Source organism: Vulpes vulpes, chromosome 14, assembly GCF_048418805.1.
Source record: "Vulpes vulpes isolate BD-2025 chromosome 14, VulVul3, whole genome shotgun sequence".
NCBI classification, from domain to species: Eukaryota; Metazoa; Chordata; class Mammalia; order Carnivora; family Canidae; genus Vulpes; species Vulpes vulpes.
Window position 1 is genome coordinate 94691617 of NC_132793.1, and position 16474 is coordinate 94708090.

At 35.8% G+C, this 16474-nt stretch overlaps 1 long non-coding RNA gene across 1 annotated transcript in view; it reads right to left on the reverse strand.

The window, feature by feature from the left end:
* Positions 1-1772: 1772 nt before the first annotated feature.
* The window catches only part of LOC140595308 (uncharacterized), a 119407-nt gene continuing 104705 nt past the window's right edge, over positions 1773-16474 (reverse strand). The window contains exons 2-5 of the long non-coding RNA XR_011996802.1: positions 10590-10752; positions 8374-8454; positions 7106-7275; positions 1773-4716 (exon numbers count right to left, since the gene is read on the reverse strand). This is a non-coding gene — a long non-coding RNA (uncharacterized lncRNA). The remainder of the gene's footprint in view (positions 4717-7105; positions 7276-8373; positions 8455-10589; positions 10753-16474) is intronic.

Sequence of the window (16474 nt, forward strand, 5' to 3'; positions counted from 1 at the left end):
TTATCACAGAAGACATTAAAAATGAATAAGTTTCATAGATGATACAATAGCATCAATATTAATTTCTTGATTTTGATCATTGTACTGTTGTCCTATAGGAAAATGTTCTCATTCCTAGGATATACACAGTAAAGCACTTAGGAGAAAAAGGGCATAGTATTTGCAACTTACTTTTAAATGGTTCATAAAACAAATAATGTGCATATCACAAAACAATAAAACTCCCAGAAGATAAAAGAAAAATTTGGATGATCTTCAATAAGGTCATACCTTCTCAGATGCAACGCCAAAGATAAGATCTGTGAAAGAAATAATTGATAAGTTGGTCTTCATTAAATTAAACACTCCTGCTCTGTGAAAAATGTCAAGAGGATGAGAAGACAAGCCACAGACTGGGAGAAAGTGTTTACAAAAGGTATATCTGATAGAAAACTAGTATCCAAAATATATAAAGAATCTTAAAACTCATCAGTAAGAATATAAACAACCTGATTAAAAAACTGGCCAAAGACCTTAACAAATACCTCACCAAAGAAGATGCAGAGGACAAATAAGCATCTGAAAATATGCCTGAAGTCATATTTCATCAGGGAAAAGAAAATTAAAACAAAATGAGATACCACTAAACTAACATGGCCAAAATTTGGCACCCTGACAACACCAAATGCTATTGAAATTGTAAAACAGCAGGAACTCTCATTCATTGCTGGTGGGAATGCAAAATGGTACAGCTGCTTTGGAAGACAGTCTGATGGTTTCTCACAGAACTAAACATATTCTTATCATACTATCCAGGAATCACACTCTGGTATTTACCCAAAGGGGCTGAAGACTTATGTCCACACAAAAACTTGCACAGAGATGTTTATAGCAGCATTATCATAATTGCCAAAACTTGGAGCAACTAAGATGTCCTTCTGTAGATGAGTGGATAAACCATGGTACATCCAGACAATGGAGTGTTATTCAGTACTAAAAAGAAATGAGCCATCAAGTCATGAAAAGATATGGAGGAATCTTAATCACATTATTAAAAAGTCAAAGAAGTCAATCCGAAAAGTCTACATATTGTATAATTCCAACTATATGACATTCTGAAAAAGGCAAACTATGGAAACAATTAAAAGATCAGTGATTTCCAGGGACTGAAGGGTTGAGAGCAATGAATAGGCAGAGCACGGAGTATTTTTAGAGCAATCAAAGGGCTCTGTTTGATACCATGATAATGAACACATGTCATTATGCGTTTATCCAAACCCATAGAATGTCCAACACCAAAAGTGAACCATAATGGCAACTTTGGACTTTGGGGGATTACGATCGGTCAATGCAGGTTCACCAATTGAAATAAAGGTACCACTCTGGTGAGAAATGATAGTTTGGAAGACTATGTATGTATTGGGGGTAGGGGGTAAATGGAAATTTCTATACATTTCCCTCAAATTTGCTATGAACATAGAAGTGCTCTGAAAAAAAATAAGTCTTCAAAAAATAAGAAGAAGTAGGAGGTATAGGGTGAGGGAGGAAAAGAAAGAAAGAAAGAAAGAAAGAAAGAAAGAAAGAAAGAAAGAAAGAAAGAAAGAGAAAGAAGAAAGAAAAAGAAAGAAAGAAAGAAAGAAAGAAAGAAAGAAAGAAAGAAAGAAAGAAAGAAAGAAAAAAGAAAGAAAGAAAGAAAGAAAACACAAGATGTAGCAAAAAATGAAAAAGAAAATATGCTTCAATTTTAACAACTGGGGAATGTAAAGAATAATCATGACTTCATAGTATTATTCTTTTTAAATATTTTATTTATTTATTCATGAGAGACACAGAGAAAGAGAGAGGCAGAGACACAGGCAGAGGGAGAAGCAGGCTCCATGCAGGGAGCCCTATGCGGGACTTGATCCTGGGATTCCAAGATCGCCCTGGGCCAAAGGAGGCGCCATACCGCTGAGCTACCCAGGGATCCCCATAGTACTATTCTTGTAATTTTTCTGTAAGCCTGAAATTATTTAACAGTACAAAGTATTTTTTAACTATATACCCCTTTGTCTCTAGGAGTTTTCACTGCATCTTCACTCCCATGCTCTGCTAACTCATATTGGACGGGTCTTCAGTTCTGATGCTCATTAATCTGTCTAGAACACCACTGATTCCATGCTTAGGAGCTAGGGATAAGAGACCCTCTACTATGTACCAAGAGATTGGAGAGCAGTTTCCACTTTTGAGTAAAGTTCATAGTAAGACAAAGGAACATGAGTTTTAATTCATGACCATATTTAGAAACCTCTTAGCTTCCTGAAAACTGATTATTGGTGATAATTCTTCAAGTGAACTCCTTTAATCATTTGCCAACATTGGTTGTTGATGGAAAGCTAAATGATCCACTATTAGCAAACAGGCTGGATGGGCCCCTATGTCTTACAGAAGAAAAGTAGATATTGGCCTGGGTTTTCTAGATAAACTGAAGTTGTGATACCAGATCTTTGTGAAATGAGATGGCATTATTTATCCATTTTGTCCAAATCCTAGCAAGCTTAATGAATGTGGATGGTTCACCCAGAATCTGAAATGGCAAAAAGCAATAGCCCTCCAACAAAATGAATGGACAGCATCGCAGAGCTGGACTACTTCATTTGTCAAAAAGAGGCAATCAACGTTCAGAGAAGATACCCAAAGGTTCCATCACCTCCCCATTTTTTCTACATTCAATGAATCTCAACCCTTACCATTCAAGAATCCTTGAGCACTTTCTCAGGTTTCAGTCTTGTGAGTTTTTAGGAGTTTGGGGAGGAAAAAGAATACACTATGACCATATTTGACAAAAGACATAGCTCCCAGCTATCTGCTGCCCAATTTACATAAAAAATCTTGTCAAGATAACTGATGTTCATACTGAATGGTTTGAAAATCAATCAGATAATCCATTTCTCAGCATAGTTCATGCTTCATCTATAGATTAAGAGAGAGAACCAGAAAGCTAGGTTAATTTGTAGAAACAGTCTAGGCTCTCAGGACTCCTTTTACTAAATCACACATTTAAAGCATGCCTCAGTGTTCCCTGGAAATGCTACAGAATTGGAGTTATTAGAACCAGGATCAATTTTATAATAAAGCTATTGCTTTGCATACATCATGATGCTTGGCTCATATATTATGTAGAGCAACAGATGGTAGCTCTCAGAACAAATGCCAAGAATATGTTACTTTTCTAGGGAAACTGGTATATGTTCTCTGTGTGGTCAGAGGGACTCACACAACTGAAGATGATTCTATTTTGCTTTGACCGCTAGGAAGCTCAAAGCCAAATTTTCAGTTCAACTTGAACAACAATGTAAGTGTCACTGAGGTTGCCTGTATTGGGATCTTACTTATATATTGCTCTCATAAGTCGTCTTTTCATTGGTTGTGATTTTTTAAATTCTTTATGTTTATCTAAGGGCAGAATGGAGGGAGGAGCCTGGGGAGGGAGGGAAGGAGGTAACCCATTTGTTGACATGGGATTGGACTGCTCAAGGAAACAAGAATGATCAGTGTTTCCTATTTCCCTGCTTGACGTCACTGGCAAACAAACAGTTGGTAATTTTTAGTAGCACCAAATGCTTCTTAAGAAAATAGGAAGGATCTTTAACACAAGCTACATCACTTGTTTTTGCCAAATCACAACAGCGGGCTTCACCTGCACCAAAGGGAAAGTTTTAAATTAGATGACCAGGACAGGGGACCTTGGTCAAAGAGACAGGTGAGTTGTTCAGTTCCAAGCAGAAGTAGTTGTGAAGCTCTTTATTTGGCATGTTTGAGAGACAAGTCATGGAAGCAAATTAACCTTTTGCTCCTTCTTAATTCTTAAGCTACCAGCTCACACACAAGCCATGGAGAGTGAGACAGCAACAGATCATGCTGCCTGCCGAATAGGGATCATCTTGAAGCTGCCTTCATCCACCAGAGGGGATCAGAGGGGATCTGGAATATGACAAGTGCCTGGGCTCCTACCCTGCTGTGTGGTTGTCCTTCTGGGACCATCTCTGCAGTGTCCTTGCAAGTTTAAGTAAAAGCAACAGAACCCAAGTAGAGCATAATAAAACATAGATTTAGAAACATATAGGGTAAATGAAACATTAGTAGGCTCCTGAGGGACATAAACAGAATAAATAGCATGCTTTTTCTTTTTTCTCCTACTTTCCCCCCCCCCGCCCCCACAGAGCTGGGGTTGAGATGGGCATGAAAATCCCCCACGGAATTCGAATAATATCCCTTTGCATGTAGGATTTCATGGGAACATTCCCACAGTTGTTCGGGTTCTAGCCAGATTATGAACTAGCTAATAAATTATATTTGAAAAAAAAAAGAAAGAAAGAAGAGCGCCAGTTCCCGGGTACAGTGCTACCATTTTGCAACGGCAGCCCCAGCTGCAGGATGCAAAATCCAGGAGGGTTCGACCAACAACAATGCTATTCCCCGGGGTCTGCATTTGCTTGTTCCTTCAGCTGGTGTGTTATCTTCCTCAGACAGGAACATAAATAAATGTTGCCTCAGACAGGAACTGCAGCATCAAAAATAAAAGCTGCGTATTTGAAATTAATTGTTTTCTGGCACAGTTCTGTAAAAAAATGACATGCTTTCAGCTGAAGCACTTCCATGTAAAGCCAATTAAGTGAGAGAAGCAACAAATGGGCTGAGGTCAGTGAAGGATGTTGGCTATTGTTCAGCAATGAGGCAGGCCGTTCTGGTCACCATCTGTGGAAGCAAGTGAGGACACCATTTTCATTAAAGGTTGTCAGAACCTGCTGGAATCAGATAACAGATGGAAGGAAATTAGACCTTCAGAAGAAAACCTTCCCTTTCTTATAGTCCTGTCCCCTTTATGCCTCAGAGTCACCTCCATTCTTAACAAATCCTATTCTTGGGGTGAAGAATTGACCATTTGACGAATAGGTAGACCTTGGTGTGAAGGCGCACTGGGGCTTATTCTGCCCAGGGATGGTGATCACTAAGCCAGATTGTAACAGCTTCATTGAAGTCTAATTTGCATAATGTAGAATTCATCCATTTTAAATTGTACATTCAATCATTGTAACATCATCACAGACTAGTTTTAGGATATTTCCATTAGACCCCAAAGATCACCTGTGCCCTTTTATGGTTAGTGGATCCCTGTCCCTCACCCCACCAGGGCCAGGCAACCACTCATGGACTCCCCGTATCTAAATATTTGTGAGATGTTTTATACAAATGAAATCATGCTGGTAAGGAAAGGAGCAAATACCCAGTGTGCCAGGTAAAAATATCAAACCTCTAAAAGATTTCTCCTCTCTTTTCTCCTAGAATTGTTATGGATTTCATTACTTAATTGTTATGGATTTCACACTTAAATCTTTGATCCACTTCAAAATTTATCCAGAGTAAAGTTTCATCTTTACTTTTTTTGCCGATGACAATTCAGTTCTTTCAGTTCCAGTCTGTATACAGCCCACAATTTCCCTACTCATTTGAGATGCTACCTGTATTAAATAGTAAATTCTTACAAGTTTTTGCTTTTTGTTTCCTATTGTATTCTAGTTTTTTCCATTCCACCTATGACTTCCTATGCCATTACCACACCTTCAAAATTACTTTCATATCTGATAGGAGCTAGACTCTACTGTTTGTTCTTATTTTTTGAAAAACATTCCATGCCACTTTTGATTGCCTGTTCTTTCCCAACAAACTTTAAGTTTATCTTTGATGGGAAAGACCTTTATAAATCCAACTCAAAACGCAGAAACGATTAAAAGATTGGCAAATTTGTCCACATGATAGTAAGTTCTTCTGAATGACAAACCAAAAGAAACATGTAAAAATCTGTAAGGGGAGTCAAAAGACAAATGACCAACTGGGAAACAAATATTTTCAACTCGTATCATAGGTAATGGGTTAATTTCCCTAAAGTATAAGAAGTGTCTAGAAATAAAAACACCAACAGCTCAAGAGACACAGGCAAAATATATCTATAACTCACAGGAAAGGGCTGCTGATAACTCACTCAGCCTTGCTCTACCTTTCTTACCTGGAAGTGGCTCTAAGAGTGAGAATAGTAAACAAACTCAACACACTTTGGAGGAACACTTGTCCCCAAATTAAAACTGGGTTTTGGAAGAAAAATGCTTCAAAAAGCAAGTAAAAAAGACAATATTAGTACTCTGGGGGCTCTCAGTAGTTATTGAAGCAAACACACGAAGACCACTAGGAAAATCCATGAGTCATGAAAAGAATCAGTAGTATCTCAAAATGGGGAATTGGGAAGGGGAAGTTATAGACTGATTTTAAGATAGTTATTAATCAAGCCGGGGCAGAGACTGATCAGAACCTATAAATTAAACCAATTTCTGGCACTGCCAGTGATCTTATCTTTGGAACACATAGGTCCATACTGAGTTACTGGGAAAGCACTTTTTTGTGGTCAGACCAGAACACACTGGTCTGAAGGACCTAGTATTTGAACAACTTGAATTTTAATACTTTTTGTTGCACATTATTGTTTAAGACATTTTATCTGTTTTGTGAGTTATAGAACAGTATTATGAGTTGTGATTTTTTTCTGGATTTTTTTCTCATGGTTTATATAGCACTTTGATATCCACCATAACTAATCCATTAGGTATGTGCTGTAATATTCATTTTATTGATGAGGAAACTGATGTGCTATGATTTTAAGTATTTTGTCTAAATTCCCACAGTTATTAAGTGGCAGAACTGAGTTTCAGCATCAAGTCTGTCTAACTGCAAAGACTGGGCTTTGGATATCTACTTATATATCTCTAAATCAGGGATTCTGTACTTGGTGTGCATAAAATAACTTCGAGAGGATTCATAACTCCTGCCTACTGTGGGGAGAGAGAAGAAAATGCATCTGATTTTCAATGGGTAGGTAGATGAGCCAACAAGATAAGTTAGAATTTTTATCCCTAAAGGAATTATCTCCTTAAACCAAGGACATTTCAGTCCCACATTAAGGTGGTGAGAGGACATCTATTTTAAAAACAAAATGGGCAGGGTGACCTCTTTCAGAGCCATTACATGGATTGAGTTTCTCAACTGTAGCTTCTCTGGAATTAAAATAAAGAGCTAAAAGGAAGCAAACAATTACCTTGGATTGAGAATCCATGGAAAAGAGAATCCATAAGTTCTCTCTAGCCAGTGCAATTGTCTTGGAAAGTCAAGCAGTGCATCTGAAAGTCATCAAGTGCCTCATGTCCATTTCTTCCAGACAGATCCAAGAAGAAAGTGATTCAAAAGGATAAGTCTATTCTCAACACACTACATGCAAATTTGAAATAGAAATTAAACTCTCAGTTTCTTTCCAACACGATGTCATCCCAGAGGGTTTTAAAATAAAAAATGGAAGTTTGAAGTATAGCATAATAGGTAAGTTTGTTTTCTCAAGAACAAGAAAACTTACTTTGATTCATTTGTTCTTGAGACTGGTTTTCCGAGCACCAATAATGAAGGAGTTTGGAAATTGACAAGACATGAGCATTCATTTAAAAAAAAAAAAAAAGAAAGAAAACAAAACAAAACACCTCTGTGAGTTTCTTCCTTATGACTTGTTGCAAACTATGCCCTCCAAAACAAAGTGAATAAAACTTCTTTGGGAGTAAGATTATAAGCAAACAGTAGCAGCAAAAATCCCTCTACAGACACAAGGATTTAGCATCATCTTTTGAAAAGACACAAGAGACAAAACAAGCAAAATGAATTGTCTCTGCTTTGTGGAGCCTGACAATTCCTTCTTCTTGAAAACTTCATATTAGGCATTTTTTTTGGATGCTTATCTTTTTTTAAATATGCTTATACTATTGCAGGCAACGTACAGCTGTTATGCACATTTCTGAATAAACATTAATTTATAATAAGGTATTGTTTGTCACAGAAGACAAGGGGGAAATTGAACTCGTTTCTGTCCATCTGGACATGGTGAGCAGCTGGTTAAAATCAGGGATCTGACGTATTTCATTTTCTAAGTATCTCACCACCTTAACACACCAGCCCAGCCATAGCTGTCCCCTGGAATACATGTTGGTCTCTATCATTTAAACTTCCCCGTAATTCTGTAGCCATCTGGCTGAGGGTTTGTCCTAACCCTTGGAAGTTTTGCCTTCTGTGAAACAAGTGTCTGAGAATTCATGAGAAGAGACTCTGTGCCACACTAGGGCAGAGGTTTCTCAATAGTCAGAGTCTGAAATTAACCATAACCAGACTGCATGCATGCCTGAAGTCAAATTATTCATATTATAGGAGAAACACAACAGCAAATTTGTGGCTGAGAAAGATTGCCTAGATCACGCCTGTGGAAAAACCATTAAAACACATAAGAGACAAACAAACAGAAAAGGCAAACACAAGTGTGCTTTATACCTCTCTGAGTGTCCAGCTGGTGGAAGGTCACATCCAGATTATATGCCACTGAGAAATTCTGAAGTGGATCTTCACCGAAAGCTTTCCAAAAAATGAACCAGTAACTTTAGAAATGTGCAAATGTATATCAAGTGAGAACATGCTAAATCTTGCCAGAGGAAAACCATCAAATTGAACATATGCCTTGTCCCAAAGCTTTATGATCTTAGCTCATTTATTTTACTCTATTGTTACACTAATATACATAATTTACATCTTCCCTAGACCCATTAGCCAAAGGGAGATAAAATTAGTGAATCTGGACATAAGGAATAGTCACTAGGTTGCTTCCCTCACCATTAAATTACATTGTTATTCCATAAATTCCAAGTATTCAGACTTTAAGGTCACTTATTCATGGTCATTATTCATGGCTTCCAGGTTTACTATTTTTTCATACTAAGTTTATGGTCCATGAAGTTATAGGGCACCATAAAATAATTAAGAATCTTAGCCACAGAGACCACAATCATACAAATATGACGAGACTTTGTAATTCTAGGAAGAATTATTAGATTATCATTCCAAGACTAGCTTACCAACTTCTATCAAGTATTAGAGTGAAAATAAAATCTCAGGGCATCACCCAGATTTAAGATCAAACCAAAAATAGACCAGGCCTAGGTCATAAGAGACCATAATTGGATCATGATAATGGTCCAATAACCTAACTGCCGAACAGGAAGTTTAAATTCTGTATGTAGGAAATTTACATCATCCAAGACCTCTAAAATAATTCATAAGCAATTCCTAGCATTCAATCAAATATTACTAAGCATGATAGGAACAACTGAACAAAACAGACAATAGAAACAGACTTATAAGTGATAAAGTGATTATAATCATCTGACATGGAAAGACTTTTTTTAAGATCTTATTTATTAATTCATGAGAGACAGAGAGAACGAGAGAGGCAGAGGGAGAAGCAGGGAGCCTGACGTGGGACTCGATCAGAGGTCTCCAGGATCACACCTCGGGCTGAAGGTGGCGCTAAACCGCTGAGCCACCGGGGCTGCCCAAGAAAGACATTTTTTTAAAAAAGGAACTATAATAGATATGTTAAGAAAGTGGAGAAATAAATGCAGAATTTTACCAGGGAACTGAAATCTATAAAAAGAATACAAAAGAAATTTCAGAACTGAGAAAATTATTTACTGAAATTAAGAGCTCAGAAAGTGGGTTTAGCAGCAGAACAAAGAACTAGTGAGTTGGAAAATAAATCAGTAGATAAATTAGATTGAAATACAGAGAGAGAAAAAGTGAAACATACAGAAAATAGTACTAAAAATATATAGGACCTAGTAAAAAATTCTAGTGTACATATAATTAAAGAACCCAAGAAAATGGAGGATAATTAGGTAGCATTTAATAGATAACAAGCAAGAAATTTCTAAAATAGACATAAGACTTCAAGTGGTAGATTCAATCAACTCCAGGAAACAAAACGGGATGAATTCAAAGACAACCAAACCTAGGAACTTTGTAATAAAAGCTCTCAAACCGAAGACAAACAGAAAATCTCAAAAGCAGCTTGATTACATGTTTCTATCAAAAAATGTACAGATATCATCAAACTAAAGAATTGAACTTTAGAATTGTCTTTAATAGCATGAAAAACAAAATTAGAGTACCTCATTTTTTCAGGTGTTCAATAATTCTAAATTATTTCTTTAGGCCTATTATGGCCTTTTAGTTTGTATTTGTGTGTATATGAGTTTTCACACTTGGGATATGTGGTATCTAAAAATCTCACCTCAGAATCCATAAGGAATACAAATACAGACAGATATTGTTACCAGCCAGTATAGTACAGTAAGACAAAGAAATAAATTATAAAAATTTGAAAGATTGAGATTATTGATTATATACATGTGTATATATATATATCATATAGATGATATACATATAAATCTTATATATAAAATCATATATAAATAATAAATATTATATATTATATCTAATGGCAAATTGTTAAACAATCTACTGACAAAATATTAGAAAAAATTATAGTGGATAAGATTAAAATACAAGTGATATACAATATCACTTATACAATACAATCTTATACAATACAATACAACTTATATAATATACAAACTGATCAAATAACAACAAAATTGTTGTGAGGTTTGACAAACTGATCCTAAAATTGATATGAAAAAGCAAAGGCTGGGCACCTGGGTAGCTCAATGGTTGAGTGTCTTCCTTTAGCTCAGGTCATGATCCTGGAGTCCTGAGATTGAGTCCTGCACGAGGCTCCTCACAGGGAACCTGCTTCTCCAGAGGGAGAGTCTTTGTTTCTGTGTCTCTCTCTGTGTGTCTCTCATGAACAGATAAAATCTTAAAAAAAAAAAAAAAAAGAAAAGAAAAAGAAAAATCAAAGGCCAAATATAACCAAGACAATTTTACAGAGGAAATACAATATGTAGGAATCTGATAATCCAATCTTAATTCATACTGCAAAGTATAATGATCCAAATATGTGCCATGAATAAATTAAATATGAAAAAATAGATAGTATTAAAAGAAATACACATACACACATTAAAATTTGATATATAATTGAAATTAAATCATGAGAGTGCCTGGGTGGGTCAGGTCATGATCTCAGGGTCTTGAGATTAAGCCATGTTAGGCCCCTCACTTAGCAGGGAGTTTACTTGAGAGTCTCTTCTTTCCTCTTCCTCTGCCCCTCCTCCCACCTGTGCTCTCTCTCTCTCTCTCTCTCTCTCTAATAAATATATAAATATTTTTTTAATTTTAAAAATTAAAAAATAAAATTAAAAAATTGTGGAAAAATAACCAAAAAATATGGAAACATACATGTGTATGTAACACACACATAAACACACACATGCACAAGCATATGCTCATAATTTAAACAAAGCACTTTATTCGCAAGAAGGCAAAAAAAAAAAAGAAAAAAACCAACCCAATTCTTCAAAACCAAATATGTAGAAAAGGCAGAAATCCAAAGGGCTGGCAATTTCTGAAGTTAGCTCTTATCCTGGATTCATTGACCTTGATGAGTCATAGTTTTTATCTCCACTAATATGCAGCATGGACAACAGGAGACTAAGCCCAGGTTTTCCTGAATATTAGCCATCAACTACAAAATGCCTGTATAAATGTGGGATTCCTAAGGCCTATTCCCCCAGTGTTTAGGTGAACAGGGGAAAAGCTCATAAAGCAAAGAGGAGAGCAAGAAATTTGCCAAATCCTAAGTAGGTGTTGGGTAAAAAAGGGGAAAAATTCCTGTGAGGGTTTGTAAACCTAAGTCAGAGTTTATTGGAATTTGAGGCAGAGTTACACTTTGCTGAAGTAAACCCCTTCAGCCAAGAATTTGTATTAAAGTTGTCCTTGATTGTTACTGCTTCATGTATCCGCAAAAAAGAGAGTACAATTCTTCTCTGGAGGAGAGAATGTCAACGCAAAATTAAGTAAGAATACACTAAGAACAAGAATAACCGTATAAAGAACAACCTAAGAGTTTTCAATTATCAGACCTAGATTTAAAAATTTATGTGCTTAGTTGGTTTCAAGCAATAGAAGGGACTGAGATATATTTAAATAAACATGGAAACAAACATGACACTCCAAAACATGTCAAGATAATTTCAAAGTAATTAAGTCATTCTAAGAAGAAAATATTGCCTTTGCCTGAAGATATAAGAAACAGAAGTTAATGGAGCTATAGAGAGAACTGATAAATCCCTCAATAGAGTAGAAGATAATCAAAACCACAATAATATATCTCACACCTGTCAAAATGATACTACCAAAAAATGGGGAGGGGGGAGGCAGTAGATACTGATGCGGCTATGGAGAAATTGGGACACTTGTATCCTGTTGGTGGGGCTGCAAGATTTAGTATAGTCATTATGGAAATGGTATGGGGCACCTGAGTGGCTCAGCAGTTGAGCCTCTTCCTCTGCCTCAGGGCATAATCCCAGGGTCCTGGGGATCAAGTCCTTCATCAGCCTGCTTGTCCCTCTGCCTATATCTCTGCCTCTCCCTGTGTGTTTCTCATGAATAAATAAATAAAATCTTCAAAAAAAGAGGTTCCTCAAAAAATTGAAAACAGAGCTACTATATGATCCAGCAATCCCACTTCTGCATATTTATCTAAAAGACTGAAATCAGCACTCCCATGTTCACTGAAGCACTAGTCACAATAGCCAAGTTGTGGAAACAAACTAAATATCCATGGACAGATAAATGGATAAAGGAAGTGTGTTATATACATACAGTGGGTACTTTTAGTCTTAAAAATAAAAAAAGGAAAGGCTGCAATATACAACATGGAGAAATGTTGAGGACATTATGCTAAGTAAAATAAGCCAATCACAGAAAGACAAATACTTTTTGTCTGATTCCACAGATACAAGATTTCTAAAATATTTGAATTCATGGCATCAAGGAGTGGAATGGTGTTTCTCAAGGACTGGGGGAGGAGGGGTTGGGAAGTTCCTAATCAATAGGCATAAAGTTTTGGTTAAGCAAGACGAATAAGCTCTGGAGGCCTGATGTACAATACTGTACCTATAGTCAACAATACTGTATCATACATTTAAAAATTTATGAGAAGGGTAGATCTCATGCTAAGAGTTCTTACCATAATAAAATTAAATCTAAAAAGATATATATATATATATGTCAGTAATTTATCAATCAATCAGGTTATCAATCAGACAATAGAACATTGCACCCCACATTGGAGGATAAATATTGTATTAAAGCACAAATTGCTGATTTATAAGAATTGACCATGTTTCAAACATAAATTAACTCTGAAAAGAATTTCTTAAAATGCCATACAGATGACATTCTCTATCATCCACTCAAGTTAAAATCAGTAACAACATAATGACTAGAAAAATGTATGCATAGAAAAATAAAGAATATGCTTTCAAATAAGTCATGGGTCAAGAAACAAAAGTATTAACTTGAGGAATATTTATGATTAAATAACAATAAAAATAGTACATTTCAAAACTTGAGATCCAGATCTGGCAGGATATATTGAGGAACTTGTAGGCCAATTTTTCATATGTACTTGGTCTATTTCTGGACTTTTTATAGTAGGTCGTTGGTCTATTTATGTGCCAAAACCATATAATTAAAATATCTTGTAAGAGTAGCCCCTCCCTAATATTCATCTCTTCTCATAGCTTCCCCCCCGCCCCGGCTATACTTGTTTATTTTTTTCCATATGAACTTTATTATTATCTTCAGGAAAAAGGTTTTTTTATTGAAATTATATTAAATTTATATATTACCATAGGGAGAATTGACATATTTATGATATCTTTCCACTTGCTCACGTCAACTTGCATCATGATTATAGAATGGCATTTGGGCAGCCCGGGTGGCTCAGTGGTTTAGCGCCGCCTGCAGCCCAGGGCGTGATCCTGGAGACCCTGGATCGAGTCCCGCGTCAGGCTCCCTGCATGAAGCCTGCTTCTCCCTCTGCCTGTGCCTCTGCCTCTCTCTCTCTCTGCATCTCTATGAATAAATAAATAAAATCTTAAAAAAAAAAAGAATGGCACTTGATCCTGAGATGATTTTCTCTTCTTTGTTAAAAAACAGCTTTTATTCCTGGAGGCCATAGATATTTTTTACTTTCTCTCAAAAGTGTAACATTTTTATTTGGCTATGTCTTAGAATTGATCATTTTTCCAGGTATATGGTAGATTCTTTTAATACATTCATCCATGGCCTTTTTGTTTAAGATTTTATTTATTTATTCATGAGAGACACACAGAGAGAGGCAGAGACATAGGCAGAGGGAGAAGCAGGCTCCCTGATGCAGGACTCGATTCCAGGACCCTAGAATCATGATCTGAGCAGAAAGCAGATACTCAACCACTGATCCAGCCATGTGTCCCCATGACCTTTTTTTTAAGGAAAGATTTCTTGAATTCTAAATCTGAATGTTAGGCCTATCTCTTCGCTTTATTTTTCTTTTACAAATATACCTATTATAATCATGTTGGATCTTTTTGCCTGGATTTTCCATTCATCCGCCTGCCTGTGATCCCTTTTTGATTTTTTTAATGAAAAAACTGTATGGAAAACAAATGTGAAATTCAATTCCAGCTGCAACAATTAATGTAAATTTATCGGTGTCTATTATCCCTCCTACCTTCACATTGCTATTCGTTTTTCTATATATATTAATTGAGGTAGAATTTATTTGCTATAAAATGTACAGACCTGAAATATACAGGTCAATAAAGACATATATCACAGTAACCCATAGGCATGTTAAGATATAAAATATTTCCTTCACATAGAAACTTTCCTAATGCTTCTCAACCTCCCAGAAGCAGCAGAATGGTATTGGCATTCCTAGATAGATTCCTAGATAGAATCATACATCATATACTTTTTTGTGTCTCTTCTTTGATTCACCCTTGTGTTTTCAGATTCATTGATGCTGTCATATTTGTCTTTCATTATCTTTAATTACTAATAGTATTCCAATGAATATATAACAATTTATCCACTACACTATGGAAAATCATTTGGGTTGTTCCTTGTTTGGACATATTATGAATAAAACTTCTATAATTATTCTAAGTTGTTTGGGAATATAAATGTTTTATTTCTCCTAGGTAAATACCAGAAGTAGAATTATTAGGTCATAAAGTAAGGGAAAGTTTAAGTTTATGAAAATTATCAAAACTTTTTAAAGTAGTAGTAAAGTTCTTCATTCTCAACAGCACGACATGGAAGTTACAGTTCTGTGAAATCTTACCAAGAGTTTAAGTCTTTCATTATTCCTGGGGTTGTATAAGAGTATCTTGTGGCTAATTTCCATCTCCCTGATTTCTAAAGATGTTAAGCCCATTTTCACATGTCTTTCAGCCTTTGATCCTCTTCTCAAGCCCCGTGGCCATTTTTAATTGGGTTATTTGTCTTTATTACTGAGTTGTAAGTGTTATTTACATATTCCAGACACAAATACTTTGTCAAATGTGCTGTGAATAATTTCTCCTGGCCAATTCACTTTCTTAGTGATGTCTCTTGATAAGCATAATGTCCTAAGGTTGATAAATTCCAATTTATCAATTAAAATAAATTATTGTGAGTGCCTTGGGTCCTCTAAGAAAGTTTTGCTCACTTTGAAAAGGTAAAGATATTGTCCTGTTTTTTTTTCTAGAAACTGTGTGGTCCTTTGTTTACCTTTCAGTGTCTGACTCAACCCAAATTAACATTTACCAATGCCATAAGAAATGACTTCAGATTGATTTCTTTTCATATAAATATCTAATTGTTATAGCAATATAAGTTCAAAGGCTTTTCTTTGCTGATTATTATCAGCCACATTGCCATTGTTGTCAGGAATATTTTGATCATATTCAGTGTGGCTCTTTTATGCTGGAATCTGTAATCTGTTCTACTAATCTATTTGTCTATTTTAATGCCAATACTACTCTACCTTGATTAACACAACTTTAAGCAAGTCTTGAAAATCAATAGTGTAATTCCTGAACATTCTTTTTCTTTTTGAAGATTATTTGGACTATTGTCGTTTCTTTGTATATCCATATAATTTTCATATTTTTTTAAGATTTACTTATTTGACAGAGATAAAGTACATGAGCAGTGGGAAGGGCAAAGGGAGAGGAAGGTGATCTCAAGCAGGGTCCCCACTGAGTGCAGAGCCCCACACAGAGCTAGATCTCACATTCCTGAGATCATGACCAGAGCCGAAATCAAGAGTCAGATGCTTAACCAACTAAGCCACCCAGGCACCCCTCCATATAAATTTTTTAACCAGCTTGTCAACTTGCTAAAATTTTGAGTTGGAGTATATTGAATCTCTAGATCCATCATAGGGAAAATATTGTTAAAATAGCCATTCAAAATTATGGATTTGTTTATTCCTCTCTTTAGTTCTGTCACTTATTGCTTCTTGCGTTTTGAAGCTCTGAAATTGAATGTGGATGTACAATTCCATTTCACCTCTCCTACTGCTTTTTGACTATATTACTTTGGGTTTTTTTATTTCTTTCCTAGTTTTGTGGCTACTCTAGGGATTACATTTGTATCATTA